This window comes from Cavia porcellus, unplaced genomic scaffold, assembly GCF_034190915.1.
Source record: "Cavia porcellus strain 051 isolate PalLab524CR breed Dunkin Hartley unplaced genomic scaffold, mCavPor4.1 scaffold_17, whole genome shotgun sequence".
NCBI lineage: Eukaryota > Metazoa > Chordata > Mammalia > Rodentia > Caviidae > Cavia > Cavia porcellus.
Genome location: NW_026947500.1, coordinates 21672952 through 21690237, shown reverse-complemented (window position 1 = coordinate 21690237; position 17286 = coordinate 21672952).

Below are 17286 nucleotides of genomic sequence, written 5' to 3'. Positions count from 1 at the left end.
TACAGAGGACCTGAGGATGGCAGAGTCCGGGAAGATGAGGGACAAAGTCAGGGATGAGTCGTGGTTTTCTGGCCTGCATCTCTGCACAGTCAGGAGGAAGGTCCTGTTTGCTTGTCAGTAAAATCATTTTGAAATGTTTCTGAACCAGTCCCGTGGAGATGTTGAGGAGGCACCAGACCAAGGGACAAGGGCCATGAGGTGATCTTTTATTGCTCTATTATTTGTTCTTTCCAAATTCTGAAAAAATATTCAACTGTGTGTGCAAGTACTTTCTTATCCTATTACAATATTCATTTAAGCCCATAAAAATCAGTCAAAAATGTACACAGTGGACTTTTCTACCACAGATTAAGAAAACTATCTTCTTTTTTCCTTATGACTCTGCAAATCATTGCATGGAGGTAAGTTCTGAAATTATGATGTGCGACCAACTGGGTGTTACTTTATAATTTTCTAAAATGAGTGGTTAATTCTATTGTGGCATTTTCAACGTGTACATAACATACTTTGGTCATATCCAGTGCTCCCTTACCCTCTTGACTCCCTCCCCCTGTCACTTTCCTAAGTCTCTCGTCTGCTTTTGTGTTGCTTTCATGTCTTTTTCTCTCCCTGGACTCCATGTATGACAGCAAACAAGTTACACTTGTCTTCCTGAGTCTGGCTTATTCTAACATGGTAATCTCTAGTTCCATTCGTTTTCCTGCAAATGACATGATTTCATCAACCTGATGCTAGCAGTAATCTCAGTGAGCATACTTAAGAAGTTATCTATTTCTGTGTCTTTGACCACTTCCTTTTCTCATCCTATGTGTCTACATGGACAATTTTTTCTTCTCTTTTTCTTTTGTTTTCTTTTTTCTTTGTTTTGAGGGGGTTGTTAAGACAGTGTCTTACTATGTGGTTCAGGCTGGTTTTGAACTTACTATGTAGCCCAGCCTGAACTCATTTCAATCCTACTGCTTCAGTCTCCCAAGTTTTGGAATTATAGGCATGCATCACTTGCCTTGCTATACTGGAACAATTTGTTTCACTCATAAGTGGAAGAAATTACTCTGCTTACCAGATATTTATAGAGTTTATGGTTCTAGGTACTAATGGTGGATAACATACATAAAAACAAAAACCTACTTTTTTTGAGATAGGGTCTCTCGATGCATTCATTGCAGGCTGGTCTTAAACTCGCTCACGTAGCCCATGTTGGCCTTGAACTCACAGGGATCCTCTTGTCTCAGCCTCCTGAGTGCTGAGATTATAGGAACCTACATCTTTGTGATGGTTGAGTAAATGTATTATTTCTAAGTGATGTTTGGCTTAGACCTCTCTTCAGAGATTTAGATTCACATATTTACATTTAACTATTCCTTGGGTCTCTAAAACTCTAGATATTTAAAATCAAACTCCTGTTTCCTTTCATGACAGACCAGGTCTCCTGAAATCAGTTTCTCTAACTATCTGTGCATGTATCCATCTATCCACTCATCCAGTTGTCCAATCCAGAGAATCTGGAACTGTTACCAGACTGGGAGGTGTTGTACAGGTTCTTAAAGTCCTGAACAAAGGATTGAGCGGCAGCAAGATCAAAGATTTATTTGAAAACATAGAACAATCCTCGGTGTGGGAGCAGGCCTGTGAGACGAGCGTGGGTGGCAAGGAGCTTGGTGTTGAGGGTTGTAAGCATCAGGTTTCCAGTGGGATTGAGCCAGTGGCCTGGGGTTCCACTCCTGCCACGAGCTGTTTGGCTCACCCCTTCCATCGGGTGGTAGAGGTTTTGATCTTTAACGGCCCTTTGAGGATCTGTCCTGACACCCTGAACCCACAGGGTGGGAGTGTCAAATATGCATAGTGACATAATGACATGATAATTAAGATGGAAATCACAAGGGTTGCTGAAGACTCCTAGGTGGATGCATAAGGTGACATATATTTGCTTAGTTACTTTCTCCGATTGTATTTAGACCTGGGCATACATATCCTGGGCTAATGTTAAATTCAGAAGATGGATCTAGGCCCAGAGATTAAGCACCAAGGTAAACCCTCCTTCCTTTCTGCAGCCTTTTCCTTAGCTATCACCTGGTTCATATTTAATTTCTCCTGGACCATACTTCATTTCTCCCTCCCCTTCACTCTCAAGTGTGTCGGTGGGATCTTTTTTTTTTTTTTTTTTTTTTTTTATCGGTACCGAGGATTGAACTCACAATTGCCTGCTTGCAAGGCAGGTGCTTATGCTGCTGAGCTAAATCCCCAGCCCCTCTCAAGTGTGCCAGTAACCCTGTCCTCCTGTTCTTTCTAAACTAGGTCTCACATTTTACAGAGAGCCCTACCCAGTCTTCTTCATGGTCTGAAAAGTATATTGTTTGTAATTCCACAGAAAAGTGATTGGAATTCCAGGAAATTAATTCCAGTCTACCACTTCCAGTGCAACCCATGGAGAGAATAAAGACACTGAGGCTTATCTGTAGTTGTGGGGAGCCAAGGGGTCCTAAGTCCACCTAGGATGACAGCTGACCAGAGCAAAGGCCATGACCCAGGTTTCACTGATTTCCTTAAGAAGAGGAGTGGCTTTGGGATGAGTGACTGTAACTGTGGTAGGTGGGAAGTGCATGTGTGCCATGAGCTGGGCTAGGAGGCCTGATATCATCTCTGTAACATGCAGAGAGAGAGAGAGAGAAAGAGAGAGATGCAGGAAGAGTAATCTATGTAACACAATTCGAGAAAGTGTCTAACGTTTTGGGGTTCGTGCTTCTGCTCTGAAGTGTAATTTTTTATGCCCTGAGATGTCATGGCCTCTTTCTCGAGGCTCCAGCCCAGTTAGCAGCATGGAGCGTGATTCTCCTTCCTGCCGGCTCCCACATGCTTCTTGGGAGCTACAGGGTGGGGAACACTCCCCTGTCTCCTTGCTTCAAAGACTGCATTTAACCACCTCAGCTAGACTGATTTGCATTGCTTAAAGCCGGTTGAGGGGATAGGAAATAGTCCTGGCCAGCTCTTTACATATCAGTATGAGGAAATAGGACCAAATTTAACCAAAATGGAGATAATCGTTTTTCTTTCAAGGAGCGTCCTCCACACTGTTGACCTCTCAGCTAATTCCCAAATGTTCCTATTGAAGAAGTTGGTTCTCGCCATCTGTTGCCTGCACTGCTATGCAAAACAGTGTACTGTTCTCCCTAGTTTTGTAGCATCTTGTGTAAACCTCTCCTTCATAGAGAGGCCAGAACAACTGGTTTAAAACACAAATCTTGGGGCTGGGGATTTAGCTCAGCGGCATAAGCTCCTGCCTTGCAAGCAGGCAGTCATGAGCTCAATCCCCGGTACCAATAAAAAAGAAAAAGACAAACAACAACAACAAAAAACCCCCACAAATCTGGCCACGTTGCTCTTCAATGAGCCTAAGCTCCTGACCATGCCATCTAAAGCCCTCTGCTGTAGTTTGAGTGTGGAATGAGCCCAGAGGCTCCTACGTTAATGGCTCGGCTCAGCGTGGAGCTCCTAGGAAGTGGTGGAAACTTTAGGAAGTTGGACCTAGTGGGTGGTCTTCAGATCACTGAGAGTCGTACCCTAAAACGTGTTTAAGGGGACTCCAATCTTTATGCTTCTTCCTCCTTTTCATTTCCCAGCTATGAGTTAAGTTTTGCTTCTCCATGTGCTCCCTACTATCTTCCTTGGTAACAAGCCCAAAATGTGTGTGTGTGTGTGTGTGTGTATGTGTGTGTGTGAGAGGGGAGGGTTGGTGGTCATGGGCTGAACTCTCTGAAACCACTAGCCAAAATAAAGCTAAATAAGTTGTTTATCTCAAGTATTTGCTACAGCGATGGAGAACTGATTACCACTCTGTTTGTGCCTCTCTTCCTCTCCAGTTCCATTTCTCCTTTTCTATTCTCTTCTTCATATCTAACAATGATTCTTCATATCTTCATATCTATTCTTCATAATAATCCTTCATATCTAACAATGCAGGTACCATTCCCCAAGCCAGGAAGGCCCCTCCCAGGACCTTTCGCCCATCCACGTTGTCATGGTTTATGTCGGTGGCCCCCAGGCCTCATGCATTTGCCTTGTGCATTTGTGATTGGCTCATGTCTAGTGTTTGGATTGATGGTGTCAGTGCTACACTGGCCTAGGGGTGGAGCCAGGATGTAATGTAATGGCAGGAAAAATGTGTGTGTCTCTCTTTTGCTGGTTTCTGGCTTGCTGTTTGCAGCTGCCATGAACTGTGGCCCCACCATGCCACCCTGCCTTGGAGCCAACTGAGTAGGGACTGAAACCTCCAAATACTGTAAGAAACAAATCTTTCCTTTCCCAACTTTGGTCATCAAGTATTTTGTCTCAGTGATGAGTAAAAAGTAACTAAGACACACGCCCACTCCTCGTTCTCTAAGACAAGGCTCATGAGCCAAAGCTGCCATTCTCTAACTCCCTCCATGGGCAGGTGGTTTCCAAAGCACTGTGTGAACATCTCTTTTACATGTTGTCTTGGGAGTTCCTTCTTGGCACTGGATTCATCTGTCTTCTATGCACTTCCTAAGTCAGAGCTATGTCTTAGTTGCATGTATACCCTCAATGCCTGCTACAGTATGTGCCACAAAAAGGCCACCAACCAATGCATGTGGAACCAAGCCGGTGAATATGCTCAACTTTGGAACACTGTTCTGTTGGAGGAATTTTAAGAACACAAGCATATGAGTTTTGCTTTTCTGTAAGCTTGAGGATAAGGTAGCAGAAGTGCTTTAATCCGAGCTCTACTTGCAATGGGATAGGAGAGGAGAAACAGCTCTTTTTATAGAGTCTGTTATCTTCAGAGGAAAATGTGTAAGATGTGAGACTCATTACAAAAATGCTTTGGCATCTATAAGTCTGCTCAGTATGTTGTAAAACTCTTCGAGAAAGTGGTCTTTTATGAATGTGTTCAATGAAATCACAGCAAAAGCTATTCCCAGTGAGGTAGTCACTTTTATTTTAGATTCTAAAAGCTTCTGTTTAGAGACAGGCTAGTGCTGTGTTGAACTTGGATTTTTCTCTTGACAATGATATATACACAATTGATTCTATCACCTAGTTATTTCCTGCCTTCAACTTATTTTCCTACAACAAAGGATGGAAAATATTCACTACTTACAACATATGTATATTTGGAATAGTTCTTTCTGTATTTTTTTCCCACTTTGAAGAAGCGGACTTTGATCTTCAGTGTACCACGTGAGGGGCCTTTGAAGGCTGTACCTAATGGGAAAATAAACAAGCCAAGAGCTGCTCTAACCTACAGTATTTGCTGTGAGAACCGTGATTCTCCCTCCCAGCCTGTCGGTCGTTGGTCTGTGTGCGTGAATGTCTTCATTTTGAACACCACTGTTTTGTATATGTGCCTTGGAGGTTTCATTCACACATCTAAACACTAGCTTCTCAGTGTTTTTACCAGTGGCTGCAAAATTCTTTCATCACTCCTGAGGGTGATTTTCTTTTTTCTTACTGAGCTTTGCTTGCTGACGTTCTTAGACATTTAAGGAAGACCTCCCCGCAGACCAAAGAGGCTCACTTGATCTCTTGATTGATTTAGTAAAGAATTCCCCCAAATTTCAGTTGACTAGGGCAGACATGAAAGGTGTGGTGGATGCTGCACTGGGTGGCCCAAATCCCCCAGGGGACACTCCAAGCTGCCGACAGTGTGGGCTGGTGACAGTTCAGCCGAGCCACTTCTGGGGAATGGGCCTCAGCTGAGAAACCTTCCCTTTTCTTGCCCCTGTACAAAAGGGGGTGCTTCACAAAAACTCAGCTTACTATCCTGGCCTTGGGGCAACTTTGAAGGGCCATTCCAGCCACAGGACCCCCTGTGCCACCTTTCCTCTCTTCCTCTCCCTTGGGTGGCCACTGTGAGTCGTCCTTCAAACACATCCCATTTATATAAATCAACATGCCAGTTTCTTTTCTGGGATGTAGGGAATTCAACAATGAAGCAGTCCAGAGGAAAGGCTGGTATAATCAGCAGGGTTCTTCAGAGAAACACAACCAATAGGAACAATAGAATAAAGAGATATATTTAAAATAAGGAATTAGTGCTAGTAACTACGGAGACTGAGAGGTTCCATGACCTGTAGTCTGAAAGCTGCAGATCTATGAGAGTGAATGTTATCCAAATCCAAGCCCAAATCCAAAGGCCCGGAAGCCAGGAGAGCCAGTGGTATAAGTTTCAGTCTGAATGCAGAAGGTCAGCCTGTCAGCGTGGGACCACTCAGGCACAGAGAGCCGATTCTCCCTTGTCCCACCTTTCATTCCCGCTGGGCCTCCAGCTGACTGGACCAGGCTACCCACACTGGCAGGGGAGTCTGCCTTACTCAGTCCATCAGTTCAAATCCAGAATCTCATGCTTACAGACAAACCCAGGATAATTTTAACTAAATATGTGGGCACCCTGTGGCCCACTCCAATTGACACATGAAATAAAATACCACATCTGGCCTTTTCAGCCAGCCGTGCTGGGTCAATTGGGTAGCTGCACACCAAAGATTGAATTTGGACCTCTTCTCAAACCGTGCCTAAAAATAAACTAAAGCTGAATCATTATCCTAGCATAGGAGCTAAAAATATGAAATTCCTCAAAGAAAATAGTGGTTTGTTCTATTTGACCTATAATGTTCTATATGACTTACATTCTGATAAAGACATCATAAGAAAAAAATGCGTTTAACACCCCAATAAAGTCAGCAAAAGATAAAAAATGGCTAAGTTCAACCATTATAAATTCATATGCTCTTCACTTCCAGTGGGGATGTGGCCTGGTAAACCTATTGCAAAGTGAAAATACTGAGTTGAACCATTACAAATTCAGAACCATATGAGATGTCTGAAAAATGGCTCTGGGAGTATAAGCAATATAAGAAAAAAATAGGGAAATTGAACATTATTAGAATTAGAACTTTTGTGTATCACCAAAAGCTGCCACCATCAATTATTGATATCCTTGACACCATTGATAAAATGAAAAGGTGATCCTTAGACAGAGAGGAAATATTTGCAGAACAGATACCTGATAAGGGATTGCCATGGTTTATGTCGGTGGCCTCCAGGCCTCATGCATTTGCATTATGCATTTGTGATTGGTTCATTGTCTAGCGTTTGGATTGATGGTGTCAGTGCTACACCTGCCTAGGGGTGTAGCCAGGATGTGATGTAATGGCAGGAAGAAGGTGTGTCTCACTCTCTTGCCTGTTTCTGCCTTGCTGTTTGCAGCCGCCATGAACTGCGGCCCCACCATGCACCCTGCCTTGGAGCCAACTGAGTGTGAAACCTCGAAAACTGTAAGAGTCTGAAACCTCTAAAAACTGTAAGAAATAAACCTTTCCTTTCCCAGTTTGGTGCATCAGGTATTTTGTCTTGATGAGTAAAAAGTAACTAAGACAGGGATTTATATCCAGAGTACATGAAAGGTGATTACAACACAACAATAAAAAGCCAACCCAATTGCCCAGGGATGTCAATCGACATTCCTCTAAAGGTGCCATACAAATGAGCAGTAAGTACATGTAAACATGTTCAGCATCATTAGTCATTAAGGAAATGCAAGCTAAAATGGTGGCAGGTACTGGATTCTACTTGACACTCACTGAGATGACTGTAATCAGAAAATTCTGTTAACAAATAATGACAAGGATGCGGAGAAATGGCCTCCTCATACGCAATAGAAGGGATTTTAAGGTGGTGGAACCTGTTTGGAAAACACTTTGACAGCTCCTCAAAAGTACTAAGGACAAAAGTCCTTTCCATTCTGAATTTCCTCTGGTTCTTCACCTCCCTCCACAGGTACAGAAAGCAAAGGGAGGCAAAGCCTTCCAAGGACAGCCATGCGCCATGGTGATCAGTGGCCACCCTGCTGGCTGGTTAGGAACACAATGTTTGACTTTGGCCCTCTTGTTTACATGGACATACTGACCATCTTGATACCTATCTTGATGCACATGTACATAGTGCGATGATTACTGTAGTTAGACAAATTGACAAAGATATCATCTCTTATACTTACCTTTGATAATTAACTATAGATTCAACAGTCACTCATTCACAAAATTTCTGCTGAGCACCTACCTCTTTGCAATTTGTCTTACTTTCCAACTAATGCTACAGCTCATAAATAAATTGCATGCATAGAAGAATCATGTTTTAATGAGCTATAGAGTCAAATAAACCTGGATGAATTCACATTTTATTACTTGTATTGCTCTAGGAAAAATTATTTAGCTGGAAGAGCCTTAATATTCTCGACTATAGGATAAGTAAAGGAGGGGAGGGGAATCTACCTAAATGCCATTACTTTATGAAAATTTGTTGAGATAACTCAAACACACAGCTCAATGCCTGGAATAAATAATCTAATTTAAAGCTCTATCCCAAGGATGTAGATTATGGTTTATATAGAAAGCTGTCAGAAAATCTTTCAATCCAACTTCCTCATTTATAGATGAGAAAATGTGGGCCCTGGAAATATTATATGTTTGACCCCATTGTCATATGCCTAGTTTAATAGTGAAATTTGCACTGAAACCCAGTTATTCCAATCCCTACTCCAATGCTTTCTTACCATTGCACATTAATTATGAGATACGTTTGCTTTCTGTCTGTGTAACTTGCTTTCCCTGGAGGGCTTAGCATTCTTTTTCACGTAGAGATTCACTATGGGGTCTTAGGATGCTTTTAAAAATGTTACCCAAGCCTTATACCTGACCATATCACTTCTCTATCCCAAGAAGTACTCACTTATTCTTCATGTGTTAGTTTTGTGACTTTAACAAATACCTGGATAATCAATTTATAAAGAGAAAGGATTTGGCCTGGAATTTTGGAGCTTCCAGTCCTTTTATATTTTGACCCAGGATGAGGTCCACTGTGGTGGGGAGTCAATGGTGGAGCAAAGCAAAAGACAGAAAGAGAAGGAGCTGGGTCCTACTGTCACCTCAGGCTCACGCCCCCAGTGACCTAACTTCTTTGCACTGGGCTCCACTTCTGAAGGACTGCACCACCTCCCAGTAGTGCCATGGGAGATGCAAGGGCCTTTGGGGGATTTAAGATCCAAACTACAGCCTCTTGCTTTTTGTTTTCGGTAAATTCTCAATCCCTGATGGTTTGTTAACCTCCATCCCAATGTAACTGAGTTTTTCAGTGAACGTTTGGTAGTGGATGGCAAGGCTATTTTTTAGTAGACAGCCTTCTTGACCTCACTCAACAGACAGCCTCAGAGTTGAGGATGCTGGATGTTACTGTGTGCCAGTTTCCTGTGGAGAACAGGGCACCTCAGAGGCTGTGCCCTGCTTGAAAAGCCCTCTGTGGATCCTCACACAAGACTGTTTCTGGCTCAGCAGTTCCCATACGACTACTCACTGATGGTACCCAGGCTTGCTCATGGCAATGACACAGAGAGAGCTGCCTGCATGGGGAGGAAAAGAAAAGAGTAAAAGAGAGGATTTTCAAAAGCATTTAGCTCAGTACTTCAAGGTACTAATAGCCCCCCCCCAACACTTTTAAGTGGGTAAGGGAACCCTAAGGCCCAAAGGGGATAGTGGAAGCAGAACAACACGCACAGGCATTTGTGTCATCTTTCTTTCAGAAAATAGAAGCGGAGGAAAGAAGTTCTTCCAGCAGAGTGCAGGCATCAGAAGAGAGCATGCCGAGCAGAGGACAAGAGAACCGTGGCGTATCTGATAAAGCGGTGGTTAGGATAACCCCGGGACAGAGTTGGGCGGGTGCCACGGAAGAGTGCGGATCTCCTGAAACTTCAGAGCTAGATGACTCAGGGCTCAGCTGAGGAACCAACATGAGATGCTTAAATTGCCAGGACCTTGGAATAATTTGAACAACTACTTATCCTTGAGTCTGAGCAAATCATTGAAGTCATGTAAAAGCAGATAACAAAAATGAAAGCAGCACACACTTGCTGAAGCTGGCCGGATGCTCCTGGCAGCAACAGTGAGACTGGTTTGCATGGAAAACCAGCTCAATAAAGAAAAACGTTGGACCTCACCCCGACCACCTCTACCCACACCTCCGTGTGTCCATGCATGCACACACACGCTTGCACACACACATGCACACTCACAGAGAAGAATTCCCTAGTCCAACGTGAGCACCAGGCCCTGAAGGAGAACCCAGGGCACTCACTGCTTTTGGCAGTCCTGTTCACCAATTACTGTTTCTCCACCTTAGTGGCACATTAGAATCCCTTGGGGACCTGCCAAAAAGTACTAATGAATGCCTCCCACCCACCCAACTCAATTAAATCAGCATCTCAGAGGGAGGAGCCTAGCCATTAATGTGTTTTGCGAAGTTCCCAGGTGGCTCGAATGGGCAGCCAGACAGACTATGGGGTGCACCGGGCTGTTCCCTTCCTTCTGTGAGCCACGTTCTCTGGCTTACCTTTTCCTGTGGCTTCATGAGCCCCCAGCTAACCGATTGCTTTCTGGCTCAGTGCTTCTTCCTGATTTTGATGGCTTCTGATAGGGGTAGAAAATTTGGGTTTTTAAGCTTATAACAGCTTCATCTTTGCTTCTCCTCACCCACCAGTTATTGTGGGCAGTCATTTTCTCCAGAGATTTCCTTTGGCTACTGGAATGGGTTGAATGGTGGGTCCTGGAGAAATTGCTATTCAAATGACGCCTATTGAGAAAAGACTCCTCTACAAACAGCACATCTGCACAACCCTGTCACCTGCCACATCCCTCCCTCTGCCTCCTCTCCTCTGTGTCACTGACGGTCACCAGCTTTCTCTCCACAGACAAACAGCAGGCAGGCAGGCAGGTATCCAGGCGTCCCAATGGTACAGAAATGAGCCAGAGGTTTACTCCTGCTAACTGCAGTTCACAAACATCACTGAGCTCCGCCCATCTGTCATTTGTTGCCCCCGCAGGCAGATCCCTGTTAGATGTGTCTTTTTTGGAAACTGGGTACAGAGAAGCTGTCTGTCCCTTCAGGCTCTGGTTCTTGTCTTTGTGACGCTTCTGTCGCAAGGAGTTCATTGTGTGTCTGAGCATCCTTCCCTCCGGATTCTGGGAAATTTGGGGCTAAATTTGAGTCTGACCAATAGCAACTTTGTTGGACACCTTTCTCTCTGGCTGTGATTTTTCCTGGCTCACGCACATTTGTCCCACCCTCATTGTTTGTGCCTGTTACATGATGTTATGTTGTAGTGTTCACTCTCCTTATAGTCCAAGGATGAAGCAGAAGAAAAGGCAGCTAATCACAAAGGATGCAGATGAATAGCTGGGCAGAAAGAAGGTGAAATTTCTTGACAGATTGCAGTCCCAGGATAAATTGGTGGCTCTCTGGATCCACCAGGCACTTGAGAAATTCAGTGTTACCTGGGACAGAAAGGAAAACAGAGGGTGGAGACAAATAGCACTGTCACATTCTGAGGTCAAGATTTTGCCCATGGGGTCCTTACTTGTCATATTATATGGATAATATGTATCTACAGGTTTATAGAGTTGTTGAGCAGGAACCCAGGGTTGGTAAATGCAAATACTTCCTTACAGAAAGAAGGAAAACTGAACACCAAGCAATTTGCCTAAGGCTCAGAACAATTTATTGGCAGGGACAATGGGATGGAGATCTTTTTCTCTCTTCTCCCAGTCGGCAGAAAGCTTTTTTCATAATACCACCCACAAAGCTGCTGCGCTTCCTCTCTGTGTATGAAAAATTTTTCATTTGAGGGCCTTAGAAAGTGTACAAAGAAGTTATGCCTGCGTATGTATAATTCGTTTTCCCCCACAGACATCCCAAATTCAACACAAGGACAAGAGGAAAGTGCCCTGGATTAGTGTCCCCCGAGCCCACCCTTGTTTAATGCTCTGGCTTAGGAGCCAGCTAGTGCCAGCCAGGAAGCTGCAGCTGGGTGGGGTCCTCACATAGAAGAACCTTGTCAGAAGAAACTGGATGGGAAGTGAGGGGCCTGCAACTGGTAGGTGGGGAACACCAGGTGGCAGGTGGAATCATGAGAGCAGGGAGTTTTCAGCAAAAGCTGCCTCCTGGGTCCATGAAGAGAAAAGATAGGGTTTCCAGATGTTCCCCAAACATGTCTGGTTTCAGTCAACATTGAATGAATCTCTAGCAAACATGCAGAGGTTCTTCAAGATGTGTAAAATCCAAGAGGGAGAGAAGACGAAAAGTAGAAAGTGGAGATCTTGCTGCATGCAGATACCAAAAGCCTCCAGGGGAGCAGGGATAAAACACCAGACCACACCAGATCACACCAGATTGCACCAGACCACTCCATCCCACTTCCCTCCATACCAAATACAAGGTATTAGCCTTCGGTCTTCACTTCCTAATGGAAGTTGCTCTGCTGCATGGGTATATTTAGCCAGTGGGGCTGAGTGGTTTTCAATGGGGACATCTGCGCTCGGCAAAGCCCGTTTCAACCCCTGATGTCACTCTGTTTCTTCACTGGCCAGCCAAGCGCAGAGCCCTGCAGGGGAGGCCTCCTCAGAGAAGCCTGGGGCCCAGGCGCTGCCCACCAGTGAGAGGAAGCCCTGGCAGAACTGGTGTAGGGTCTGTGCGTCATCCCCTTGCACCTTGCAGCTGTGACTACCCAGACAGCCGGAGCCTTTTCGGCAGACTCAGCTGTGCTGGACACAAGCACTGTGGATTCCGTGTTTGCGTCAAGACAGGGCCACTTTCCACCGTGCAGAGATGGCCTTTGGCATGTGACTGTCACAGCAGGGAATCTGGTGATGGCTGTACAGCTGCTCTCAGAACAGCTAAGAAAGTGGTCAAGTCCAGCTAAAGCAGTGGCCTGCCGTCTCAGGAGACCCAGGCCTCTGACTTTAGAGTCGCTGCTGTGCATTTCTGCATGTGACCCTCTCTTTGTTTCAAAGTTTGTTTAAACCCTTGCTGGGCGGAAGATGTTCCAAACATCCTGCCGCCCTGCATCTTTGTCTCCTTCGCCTACATCAGCGGGTGAAGGGGATGAGACTGCAGAGTGCGTGCTGGTCTGGCCGTAGCAGACATGAGCCAGGTGTCAGGGAGAATGTGCTGTCCAGCAGTGAGGGCCCAGTCACTGCGTCCCCGAGCCTGGCCCACTTGCTTCTGAGGTTCATTGATAGAAGTGCAGAAATTAGGCCTGTGCTTCCCTCATACTATCTGGGACTTGGGCCTAAGAATCGGTGTTTTCTCTACCTGCTTATTACACGTATTTAGTTTACTAGAAGGCAGTTAAGTGACTGTCAGGGAGAGAGAGAGCAATAGCATCACCATTTCCCTGCCAAGAAACAGAACTTTAAGCCAGAGGGGTGGCGCAGGCCTGTAATCCCAGAACTCTAAGGAAGGAGATGGCGAGTTTGAGTCCAGGCTGAGTAGTTTAGTGACTTACAGAGATTCTGTCTCAAAATGAAGCAAACAGAAAGTGCCAGGGATGTAGCTCAGCATGAAGGTCCTGTTTTCAACTTCCAGTCTTGCAAATCAATGAATCATCAATCGGTCAGTCTTTATTAACAGCAGAGAACCTCTCATGTCTCCCCTTCCCAAAGGTGACTGGTTTTACGCAATCGCCTCCTCAGGGTAGATGCATTTAAACCTGGGGGTCCATCTGAGCATGTAGCATGGTACAGCAGCCTTTCCTTAGATTCGGGGAATACTTTGAGTTCCCCAGTGGATGCCTGAAATGGCCCGGAGTATGGGATCCTATATAGACTCATGTATTTTTCCTATATAAACATACCTGTGATAAAACTTAATTCATAAAGTTAACATAGCAGACAGCAACAGCAGTGCCTAATTTAATTTAAAAATGGCACAATTACACAATACACTGTGGTAAAAGTCATGAACATTTTCTCTCTCAGAATATCCTATCGTGCAGGAATGTGTCAAGGTCAGGGCTGACTACAGATAATTGAAACTATGACAGTGAAACCATAGGTATGAGGGGGTGAAATTACACAGTTTTGTCTTAGTTATTTATTTAGTTATGTATTTTGAGTTCTATAAAAGCAGAACCATATAACATAGCTTGACATGGGCCCTTTTCTTTCTTTCTTTCTTTCTTTCTTTCTTTCTTTCTTTCTTTCTTTCTTTCTTTCTTTCTCCTTCCTTCCCTTTCCCTCCTTCCTTCCTTTTCTTTCTTCCTCCCTTCCTTCCTTTATTACTTCCTTCCTTTCTTCCATCCTTCCTTCCAAAATTCATTGTGGGATTCATTCACATTGCCAGATCTAGTTGCGATTGTAGTACCTTTTATGACTAAATTAAAATGCATTGTTCTAGTCTCTAATTTTGCTGGTCATGCTTATCTTGATGCCGGTGATAATGCAAACTGTTTTATAGACTTGTTACTGCCAGCCCAATTTCAAGAATCTCTGTATTTTTGTGGGTTAACAGGTAGGTGCAGTCAGAGTAAGCATGCAGGTGACTGATTATTCCATCCCACTCCTCTCCCAAACTGATGGAGCAACTGGCCAGGTTTGTTTTCAACTAGATTTCCATTGCTAAATTTAATTTCCCCTTGGTTGGTTATTGTGAAATCTTCTTGGTCTAATGTCCTAAGCAACTTCTTGACCTGGCCAGAAATTAAAATTGATATGCAGAAGAGTTTGTTACCTGCCATGTACAGAGCTGGGCTCAAGGGACATTACACTCAACAAGCAGGGAAGAGGTGGCCTTTGTGGGTTTAGTTTTACGGGAGTGAGACACAAGTAATACAGTCCTTTGTATCTGCAGAAGCTGATCTTTTCCAGGACCCTGTGGGTACCAAGACTTGTGGATGCTCAAGTCCTTTGTACATGGTGTAGTATTTGTGTATAACTTTTGCACATCCTCCTATATACTGTAACTCATCTCTAGATTACTTATAATATCTTATGCCTTATAATGCTATAGAAATAGTTCTTGTACCATACTATTTAGGGAATAATGACCAGAAAGAGTCTGGACCTGTTTGGTACAGATGCAATTTTTTTCTTAAATATTTTTGACCTGAGACTGTTGAAACCAGTTGATTCGGAGGACTGACCATGTGTAATTACAAATTGTGAAGTGCTCTGAGTAGGAGAAGAGTAGAATGTGGTGGGGAGGGTGAAGGGCTGTGGGACAGACGGCACTGCCAAGATACAGAGCTGTGAGGGGAGAGCTTGGTGAGAGCTGGAACAGGCAGCTCCAGCCTGGAAGACACTTGTGAAGAACCAGCTGCAGACTGCTCCAGACAGACGTGATGGTCCCTCGAGTGGACCCTCAAGGAGGATGTGGGGAACAAGGAGCGGAGGGTGGCGTGAGGTGAAGCTGCTGAGAGTAGCAGCACCAGGCGTGGAGTCTGCTTGGCCCTGGCGAGGTCACGGTGTCCTGGGTGTGATCTCATGGGCGGGGGTCAAAAGAGAGCTCTGGCTACCATGAGGAGAACGGAGTGTTGGATGCCAAGTGAGGAGACAGAGGGGCCAGGGAAGCAACTGCAGTCATCCAGGCGTTGCGCCCTGCTCAGCTGGAGGCGGAGGTTGCCAGTAGGTTTGGAAAGACACCACTGAAATTCAAGAAACACGAAGAGCTGGAACTGAGGAGCCTGGTGACGTCTCTGATACAAAGAGCAGAGAAGGGACCTGGAAAGAATGACTCCAGGATTTCTGGTTGGAATAACAGGCAAAGGGAGTTGACATTTAGTAAGACGGGAGAAGCTTTTCCAGGGACATTAAATTCCTTTCATGGTGCTTTGTTTTATTGTGTTTAATTCATAGTCTTGCTGTGTAGTGGAGGCTGGCCTTGAATCCACTGTGTAGCCCAGGCTGGCCTTCCAACTCAGTATCCTCCTGCCTCAGCCTTCTGAGTGCTGGACCTTTTTCATAGCTTTTAAAGTTCACTTTGCCTCCATCCTCCAATAATTCCAACACCCTCTCCACTCAATTTCAAAATAAAAGTAACTTCCTAGTTTTTTTGTTAACAAACATTCTTTTACCTTCTTCTTATTTATTCACTAAGCTACTAGTTTAAATTGTCTGGTGTATCTGGATCAAAGTTTGAACTTGTAAATTGATGTGTGAGTTCTTTATACTGCACACCAATAGAGGCAAGACAATCTTTCAATTTTAAGTAAAGATACATTCCTCTGATATACAAGATAGCAGGTGTAGATATGGTTCCGAGAGTAAATGCAAATGCAGTTCTTAAAAGATGATCTTTTTTAATGGTATTGTTCTATTCAATATTCTGTTCTGATAAGTTCTATAGTGTTCTATATTTCATCTCATTTTGATATACGTGATTGAAAGAACAACTATTATAAAGATACCAAAATATACTGTGATACCTATTACTGTTATCCTGGTAACCTGCTGTGAAGTTCTGTACCAATTTCACTGTACGATCTTAGTTGGCTTTATTCTGACTTGTTCTGTTGTATACTTTCAAAAAAAAAAGATGATCTTTTGGGGCTGGGGTGTGGCTCAGTGGCAGAACAAGGCCTAGCATGTATGAGGACCTGGGTTTGATTGCCAGCACAAAAAACAAAAGAAAAAAGTTTTTGAGGAAAGCTTTATGAAATATTGAAACATTATGTTAAAAAATGAAATATTATGTTAAAACCTAATAAGAATTCTGAAGTCAATAATGTGAAAGAAAGAACAGTTAAAAATTTGCTTCTAGTATTTATTTATTTATTTATTTATTTATTTATTTATTTATTTACTTTTGGTCTTTTTGAGAAAGGGTTTCATTATGTAGTTCAGGCTGGCCTTGAACTCACTTTGTAGTCCTAGGTGGCCTCAAACTCAGAGTGGCCCTTCTGCCCTAGCCTCCTGAGTGCTGGAATCACAGGTGTGTGCTACCATATAGGGCAGCAGAACTGCTTTTGATTAATGAATTACGTGATATTTAATTTTTTTATGGCTAAGAATTTTTCATTCTTTTGAGGCTAATTCAGAAAATTTCTTGTGTACAAAAATATAGGATATGATCAATTTCTTCCAGATATGATCCTTTGAACATAAAGAAGTGTTTTAGGGTAGCGTTTGTGAGGGAATTCATAACTGTGCAGTGCATTTTTAAAATCTGGTATAAAATTAGCAAATCTATCAGTGTCATTTTTCAGGACCTTGAAGTCTGGTTTGATCAAATGCAAACACAGCAGAAAAAGTAAGAAGCTACATAGTGGCTTTATGTGGCTGTCCACCTGCCACCTCATTGCTTGGAGGAGGAAGGGTCAAGGTATTCTTAACTGTAGACAGCCGGATCCACTCAGCTAATCTAAGCAGAATTAGTATAGAATTTGCAGGCGGACCATGGAGCTAAGTGTGGATATTTCAGTCAAGAATAAGCAACCGAAGACACAGT